The sequence below is a fragment of the Panthera uncia genome, chromosome D2 (assembly GCF_023721935.1).
Source record: "Panthera uncia isolate 11264 chromosome D2, Puncia_PCG_1.0, whole genome shotgun sequence".
NCBI lineage: Eukaryota > Metazoa > Chordata > Mammalia > Carnivora > Felidae > Panthera > Panthera uncia.
This window is the reverse complement of record NC_064818.1, coordinates 65,702,350-65,711,107: the sequence shown is the minus strand read 5'-3', so window position 1 is coordinate 65,711,107 and position 8,758 is coordinate 65,702,350. Positions and strand designations below refer to the sequence as shown.

Here is an 8,758-nt window from a genome sequence, read left to right as displayed (position 1 = left end):
GCCGGCCCCGGGCTCGAGGCGAGAGAGCGCGCGCAAAGGGCGGCCCCGGGGCACGGGCGCTCACTGGCCGGGGTCCCCGTGCCCAGTCCCCTTGTCCTTCCCGGTGGCGCGGGGAGGAGACGCGAGGGGCGGGGAGGAGGCAGTCCCGGCGGCGCCGCCTCCTCCGCCTCCTCCTCCTCCTCCTCCCGTCGCTCCCGCTAGCCCAGCCGGGCCACGCGGGGGCGGGGGCCAGGGGGCGTCTCCCCGGCCGGCGGAAGCCCCTCGGCCCCCGGGGGCTGCTCAGCGCCAGGGTGAGCCGGGGAGCTCTGCCCTTGGACCCTGAGCGCGGCCAGGGGAGAGGGAGCGCGGCGCGCGCCAACCGCCACCTTGCGCCCTCACGGTCCCCGGCCCGGCTCTCCGCAGCGCAGCGCAACCGCGTGAGGCGGCGAGACGCACTCCAGCCCGCTGCCGGCCGCCGCGCTCGCGCCTCTGCCGGGAGTTCTGCCGCCCCGGGGTTGTCCCCGGGGACCGCGCGCGCGACCTCGCGCGCTCCTGCCAAGCGGGCCGGACGGAGCGCGCCCCGGGGCGTCCGCGCGCATCGCCAGGGCGAAGTGAGTGGGGCTTGGCACCTTCCGGCGTCTGGAGCCCGGCCAGCGCCACTCTCGTCCGAAGGGCCCGACCCGGCGGGGGAAAAGTCCGGAACCTCCCCCACTTCGGTGGGACGTCTAACCTCCGGTCTTACATGACCAGGCCCGAGGGCTCTCCACATTGGCAGTTCCGGCTGCTGATTTCAGGGGTCTCCGGAAGCAGCCAGTGGGACCGCCGTGGTTTCTCTTCATTTTTCCCGCTACGATCCCGGGAGCGCAAAGACAAAACCATGTATATGTTTTATTCTTGTTATGTATTGGCGAGATCTCGGTAGAAATGTAAAGGATGAAAAGGAGAGAGTTCGCTGACATCGCGCCGCCACCATCACTGCCTGTGTAGTTCCGTTCGCTGTCCCGGCGCCCGTGTGCGCCAGTTCACCTGCACACGCCAGCTCACAGCTGAGGCCGCGGGCATCTGCGCTGAGGAGCCACACTCTAGGTGCAGTTTAATGTCCTGGCCCGCGAGTTGGAGGTCTGGGGAGGCACCCGGTGCCACAGAAACATCTAGGAGCTGGGCAGAGCTCGTGGAGAGTGGTTATCCAGAAGATCCTTACCGTGCGTTGGGCGCACTAGCTTTCCAAATCCTGACATTGGCCGCCCGGAGGAAGCAAAGAAAAAGCATCCCTTGGGTGCCTTGGAAGCCAGAGCGAAGGCCAGAGTGTCCCGTGGCCTGGAAAGAAGTTTGCTGGGGGTCTCAAAGCCCACGCGTCCTCCTCCCACAGCCACGTGAAGGAACATTCTGGGGATGCGTTCTCTGGAACGTGGCAACTAACGGAATTCCCTGAAAAATGGTTTCTTCTCTCCCCAGACTGTGAGTTTCTGTCAGTTCCCCACCCCCACCCCCATCCCCCACCCCCCCGCAGGCTCAGGAAACTAAGCCTCCCTTGATTTTTGTCATCCAACCTAGATCTTTACCCCTCCCTCTCTCCTACAGATAAAAAAGGACCATCCACTCCCTTCCTTCCTTCCTTCCTTCCTTCCTTCCTTCCTCCCTCCCTCCCTCTTCCTCCCTCCCTCCCTCTTCCTCCCTCCTTCCTCCTACAAATAAAATGATATGTCAATTCCTTGTGTTAATAAAGGTCGTCACAACTCAGAAAATGAGTCTCACTAAAAACCCAGGTATTGGTTGTTGCCCCCATTTCACAAATGAAAGGGCGTCAGGGAGATTTGTCCAACCATACATGACTAGTAAGTGGCCATCCCAAAATGAGTCTTCTGAGGCTGAGTGGTTAGCTCATCATCTCTGGTTTCTATCAATAGAGTTCTTGACTATGGTTTCCATAAAACTCCTCCATGGGGCGCCTGGGTGGCGCAGTCGGTTAAGCGTCCGACTTCAGCCAGGTCACGATCTCGCGGTCCGTGAGTTCGAGCCCCGCGTCAGGCTCTGGGCTGATGGCTCGGAGCCTGGAGCCTGTTTCCGATTCTGTGTCTCCCTCTCTCTCTGCCCCTCCCCCGTTCATGCTCTGTCTCTCCCTGTCCCAAAAATAAATAAAAAACGTTGAAAAAAAAATTAAAAAAAAAAAAACAAAACTCCTCCACCTTCCACTGCCTCCCCCCGCCCCCACCCAGGGGAGCCCTGGTTGAGGAATTACCTGAAATTAACATTGCAACTCTTCCAGAAACTAAAGTTAAAACTTCCCATATGCTTGCATTTCCCTCTGAGAAGCCCCAAAAACCTTTGTGAAAAGGGCTTTATAGTCAAAAAGACAAACCTGTGTTTACCAATGGAGTGATTCAACATCTGAGTGTCGGTTACCAAATATGTAGATTGGGAATGAAGGACCTGGCTTACACAGTCCTGTTAGGCTTAGGGATCATGTATCGTGCAAATTTGGTGCAGGAGGTATCAATCCAGCAGTTATTGCAAACATGCTTCCTTATATCCCAACCTCATAGCCAAATAGAACAACAGATCTCAAACTTCAGGGAGCTGAGTGTCTAGGAGTCACAGTATTGATATACCGATATCCATCCCTATAACACTTCTACTGGCAGAAAAGAGAGAGAGAGAGACTGTATTATATGAATGCAGTTCTCTACACCTCAAAACTAATGCATTAGCATATGCGACAAAATAATAACAATGGGTAAAATCTAAGTATTCATTGGGCTTTTCTTTGCTTTTTTTCCTGTAAATTTGAAATTTTCAAAATAGAAAAATTATTAATAATTCACAGGTTGCTTTTCAGAAATCCCATTTATAGCTTAATATTTGCAATTTATGTTTATGTAATAACTGAAATTTAGATGGAAGCAGATACAAATTGAGAGGGAAACACTGCAGCAGAAACCCAAAGCTTGTTCGTGTTCTACCTCAAATCCCCGCAAAATGTTGTACAGGATAATAGCAAACAAGCAGACTAAGCAGTACCAGTGAAGAATGTTTTTTTAACTTGTGTTTTCCCACTTCTTTCCAGGAAGAATGACAGAGATCTCCAGCTGGGGTTGCAGCCATTTAAGAAACTGTAGCACTCTTGCTTTTGTGCCCTCCCCAACCCCACCCCACCAGGGAGCGCTTCACCGTTACCAAAGTGAGAAAAAAGGCTGGGTGAGTCACCTTGACAAATGGGGAGCATGACTGGGAGGTGAGGGCTGCTAACATTTCTCTTTGTTCCACTCGCCGGAAGCATCCTGTCTGTCCTGCTCTACCAGTAAACTAGGATCAGACAGTGAGACTTCTGCTGTCTATGAATATACTGAACATTTAACAGGAGTCAGCTGCTGAGTGCTTTCATAGATTCTTACTTCATACTCACAATGGCCCATGAGCTAGTTACTGTCATCTGTGTGTTAGAATTGAGAAAACTGAGGCTCAGATGGCTGCAAGAACTTGCCCCAGGTCGCCTGGCTTTTAAGAGGCCAAAACAGGACTGCAGTTAGGTGACCTGGTCCCTAACCTCTCTCCACTGCCTCAGTGACAGACATGGAGATGAGATTCCACCTGTCTTCTTTTGCTGTGATGTTGCCTGTGTCTTCCAATGAATGTAAAACGTCACCTGCACAGTGGCTCAACTCTGCCCCTCATATGTATCCAAATCAGTAAAATAATAGGAGGGATCCAAATTGACATCTTACAAGCAAGAAAATTCAGAGAAATTAAGCAACTGGGCAAAGTAGTGGGAAGGTGGCGGGGGAACTAGAACCCAGGTCTCTGTTACTTACTAGGGTCATTCTCAAACTTGCCACAGACTCTGCCGTGCTTCCTAATATTAATAAATATTTGATGGGTTCCAGACGCTAGTTCTAGGAGCTTTTTCATGTTTTATTTCATTTAGTATCACCATTTTGTAGACAGAGAAGCTTGATGAACCTGTGTCCAAGGTCACTAGGATGATAACCAGTGGAGCTAAGCTTCAGACCCTGGTCTAGCTCCCTGCAACTTCCCAAAGGGGAACCAGCCCATTCTCAGCGATGATTGTAAACATTCATCTCTGCAGATGAGATCCCTTAATAGGTACTGCTATTCCACATATGTATATTATTACTGTTATTTTTAATAGATTTACTAGATTGTAATGTTTGATAATTTTCACCCAATGCTGGTGAATGCAGAACACAGACATTCTCACACACTAATGGGTGAAAATGTCAGTTGCTGCAACCTCTTTGGAAGTGAGTTGACAGTGTCTATTAAAACTGCACAAAGCAAACTGACTTAGTAGTTACTTTTCCAGGAATTTATACTGTGCGTTTACATGTAGCAACAACCAAAGCCCCATGTACAAGGGAGTTCATCGTGGCATTGTTCATAATAGCAAAAGCTAGAAACAACCATAGTGCCAAGCAGTGAGGGACTGGGTACATCAAGAGTGGTCCCTACATACAAGGGAATACAACGTAGACCTTAAAAAGCAGGGGGCAAATCTATACAGACTGCTAGGGAGAAATTTCCAAGATGTGTTACTGAGTAGAAAATATAAGCTCCTCAGCAGTATGATTCAATATATGTAAAGTCAAAGATCATAAAACATCTCTAGAAAATTCTACAAGAAATTTATTATTAACAGTAATAACCTCTTGGGGCACCTGGGTGGCTCAGTCGGTTAGGCATCCGACTTTGGCTCAGGTCATGATCTCATTGTTTGTAGGTTTGAGCCCCAAATCGGCCTCTGTGCTGACAGCTGAGAGCCTGAAGCCTGCTTCAGATTCTGTCTCCCTCTCTCTCTGCTCCTCCCTCTCTCATGCTCTGTCGCTCAAAAATGAATAAACATTCTAAAATTAAAAAAAAAATAGTAATAACCTCTAGAAATTGGGATGGGGCAAGAACTTTATCCTTTTGTGATTTTTTATATTGTTTGAATATTTGAAATACAATTTTATTGAAGTATATGTATTGTTTGAAACTTTTTTACTATGAACATGTGCTTTTTTAATTAGCTAACTACAAAACTTAATTATTTCTTCAACTAGTAATTCTTAATAATACTTAGCACATTAATAGGATATTTATTTTTAAAGCAAAAATCCATCTGGAAGAATGAAGAAACACATTGGACAAAGTATTGTCCAGAGTAGCCTTTTGATATCCTAACAACCCAGTAGAGATAGTTGAATAATTAACTTATTGTCAGCAGTCATGTTGCTACAGTTAGACAGTTTACTAGTTTGACAATGATGGATAAACATTAATCAACCTATCAATGTGAGTCACAACATAGTAACTGTTATCTGGGGGTTAATGATAACAGTTACTGCTTTTTTTGAATATTACTCTATGCCAAGCTGTCTTAAGTACATACTATTTCTCATTTAATTCCTTACAATCACCAGGTGGTTGTTTTTGTGCCCATTTTACAGATTAAAAAACTGAGGCTCAAAGAAGTTCGGCCACCTGACCAGTTATTAAGTGGTGGTGCTGTAGATCGAACCCCAGTCTTCATCACCCCTGGGATTGGACTTTTAACCACTCTGTATGGTGGCATGGTGCATCTTGGTATTATGGGCTTTTGAGACCAGAAGTTTCTCTGCTAAATCCTGGCTGAATATCTCTGATATCTGTCTCCAATCTCTCTCTCTTTCATCTCCCATCTCTCCACATGACCTGGATTCTCTTTTCCATCCCCCTGAGGTGAGCTTTCTCCATATGCTGACCCTTTTCTCAGAGCTATAGCATGATCTTTTACTTGAACTCCTTGGAATCCCTGGATATGTTTCCAAACAATCATAAAATAAAATCCTGTGCTGGCTTCACTAAGGATTACCTCTCTGAAAACCCAGGAGAGGCAGTGGCTGAAGGATGCTGTTTAAAAATAATATGGTTACTCATGGAACTGGATGCACATTTGAATTTGAAGGAGACAGTCAGGGAACTTTAGCTGAGGAAAAGTGAGGACATGACCCATGAGGTTCTTTTCTGCCTAACAACTCACAGAGAAGGTCCCTCATTGGCTGTGAGGAAGGGCTCAACCTCCATCTCTCTGATGGTGGATTTGTCGTCTAGGCCCCCCTTGTCCTCTAATGAGCTACACAGGTGTTGTGTTATAATCAGTACAGCAGGTAGCTGGGCATCAGAAAATCCAGGTTCTGGACCATGAGGTGTATTGATTATTCCTAAACAGAAAAGCAGTCATCCCAAACCAAGAGTGACATCAGCACCTTTGTCTTCCCTGAATGCATCACTGCCCCAAACCCAGGTGGCTTGAGCTCTGTCCTTCTACCACTTGTTCAGTACCTGGCGACAAACCAGTAACTGTGGTTTGAATTCAGAGTCCCGGGGGGCTCAAAGCAGGCGAGGGCAGGGTTATGTGGGCATGGCTTCCTGGAAAAGAATTTTGAGCTGTGTTTTGAAGGATCCAGAAAATGGCTTTACCTCCTTTGCTATTTCCAAGAGAAAGCAGCAGGATATAAGAAGGGGTGTTATAAAAGAAGTCGCAGCTGAATTTGGGGGGTGGGGAATGGGAGACGATGGTGCTATGAAATGAATGTGGGAGAAATGTTAGCTGGTAGCTAATTGCGTGATTTAAGTTCCATGGGGCTCCGCACCCCCTGTGGAGACCCAGCTTCTACACTGCAAGCTTAATCCCTGGGGAATGTCACTGTCATTCAGAGGCTCGTAGTGTGACTAGGGCCCCAGCCAAGCAAAACAGCACTTCTCAGAGTCAGGGGATTCCTTTATCGAGCCCCTCCCCCCAATCACCTCCTCCCGTCTTCTCTTATCACTGGGGCTGTCTGTCTGTCAGACCAGTTGGTCATCAGGGAATAAACATCTCAGGCTGTTTGCCCACCAGTTCGGGGATCAGGTGACCATTATGGAAGGCAATACCAGAGGCCTTTGCATGCCAGTGTGACGCCAGGAACAGTGAGAGCCTGTGATGTGCTGACCTCACTGAGCGGGCACCCTTGCAGCGGGCCTGGAGCTGGTGGACGAGTGCCACTCCCTGATGTGGCACCTTTGGTCACCCCAGGGCTACCCCCTGCAGGAGACCCTGCCGAGCCCCTCCCGGCATAGACTCTCCAGTCAGAATAGCTGGATTAGAAACCCAGACCCAGGATCTGTTAGCTGCATGACTTAAGGCAAGTAACTTCACCTTTCTGAGCTTCAGCGTTTCCCTCTGAAGAATGAGAGTAATAACGCCCGCATGGTAAGATTACTGTGAGGATTAAATATAAAGCACTTAGGAGAGTGGTAAAAGGACTTACACTTTCAGCTCTAGGATGAAGAGGTCTTGGAGCACCTGGATGGCTCAGTGGGTAGAGTGTGCAACTCTTGATCCTGGGGTCATGAGCTCCAGCCCATGATGGATGCCGAGTTTACTTAAAACAAAACAAAACAAAAAAAAACAATGAACAGGTCTGGGGATCTAATGTAAAACATGGTGACAAGAGTTGATAACACAAAGATAAATCTGTGAAGTGATGGATATGATAATTATAACCAGCCGGTGGAGCTCTTTCACAATGTATACATACATCAGATCATACCATGTCTTACCTGTCTTACAATTTATTGTCAATTATACCTCAATAAAGCTGGATTTTTTTTTTTTTTTTATGTAAAGCACATAGGCCAGTGTCATCTGGCATGTGAATGGGGCTTAGCAAGCTGCTGTTGACTGGTTTTCACATAATGATGACTGAACTTTGCATCGGGGAATCAGTGATCATAATGCACAGTCTTCTCTTGAAAGGAGGAGGGTGATCTGAATCGGGATGGCAGTCACCTTCTGCATGTAAAAGCCCTAGGGTGAAAGGATAGACTTGTAGGAACCATCTGGAAGGGAAGCAGGGAAAAGGGAGTATTGTCAGAACACAGTGGGGAGGAGACCTGCAGCCCTGGCCTTGGGTTCTGGCTCTCCTCCTTTCCAGCCAGGGACCTTGGGCCTTGCTTTGTGAACTCTCCACTCTCCCTTTTCCTCGGCCATAAGATGGGGATCACAAATTGTTCCCTCTTTTGTTGCGAGGCTGAGCACAAGGCTGGCCCAGAGTCATCTCTCAGTACAAGTGGCTGTGATGATGACCTGCTTGGTCACAAAACACCAGGCAGCTCAGAAAATTCGAATCCGTAAGAGGAAGGCCCCCAAGAGAGTGCAAGGGGTGAGGGGTGTGGTTTGGTTCAGTCTTTGGAGGTGGGGGATTTATTGAGGATGGGGGCTTGCTGGGGGGGTTGCCTGCTCCTCGGAACGTTTCACTGAGGAACTTGACTTCTGATGATTTAAAGAATCCCAAAGAAGGCCTGTTAGGATTGGGGAGGGATAGGGTTTCCCCTATCACATGTCTGCTTCACTCTGCTCCCCTCTCCCCAGAGAAGAGCAAACACACATGTCTAAAATATCTAAGGGAGTGTTATGGGTTGAATCGTGTCCCCTAAAAAGATCTGTTGAAGCCCTAACCCCTGGCACCTGTGAATGTGACTTTCTTTGGAAATAGGGCTTTTGCAGGTACAGTCCAGTTAGGTCATTAGGTGGGCCCTCATCCAATATGACTGGTGTCTTACAAGAAGAAGCCAACTTAGACATAGATTGCACAGGGAGGAGGCCGCGTGACCACGTGGCCTGGCTGCAAGTCCAAGAGCACTGAGCGCTGGCAGGCAGCCCCACAAGCTAACAAGGATTCTCCCCCTCCACCCCTCATGTCTCAGATGGCTCTGTCCACACCTGGATTTCCGGCCCCTGGCCTCCAGAACTGTGGGGATA

The 8,758-nt window shown here is 48.5% G+C and overlaps 1 long non-coding RNA gene across 1 annotated transcript; it reads left to right on the top strand.

Annotated features, from left to right (window-relative positions):
* The first annotated feature begins 1,350 nt into the window (after window positions 1-1,350).
* Window positions 1,351-5,734, top strand: LOC125932965 (uncharacterized). Its single transcript, XR_007460818.1, has 3 exons — window positions 1,351-1,437; window positions 3,044-3,174; window positions 5,424-5,734. It is a non-coding gene; the product is annotated as an uncharacterized LOC125932965 (long non-coding RNA).
* Window positions 5,735-8,758: the final 3,024 nt, after the last annotated feature.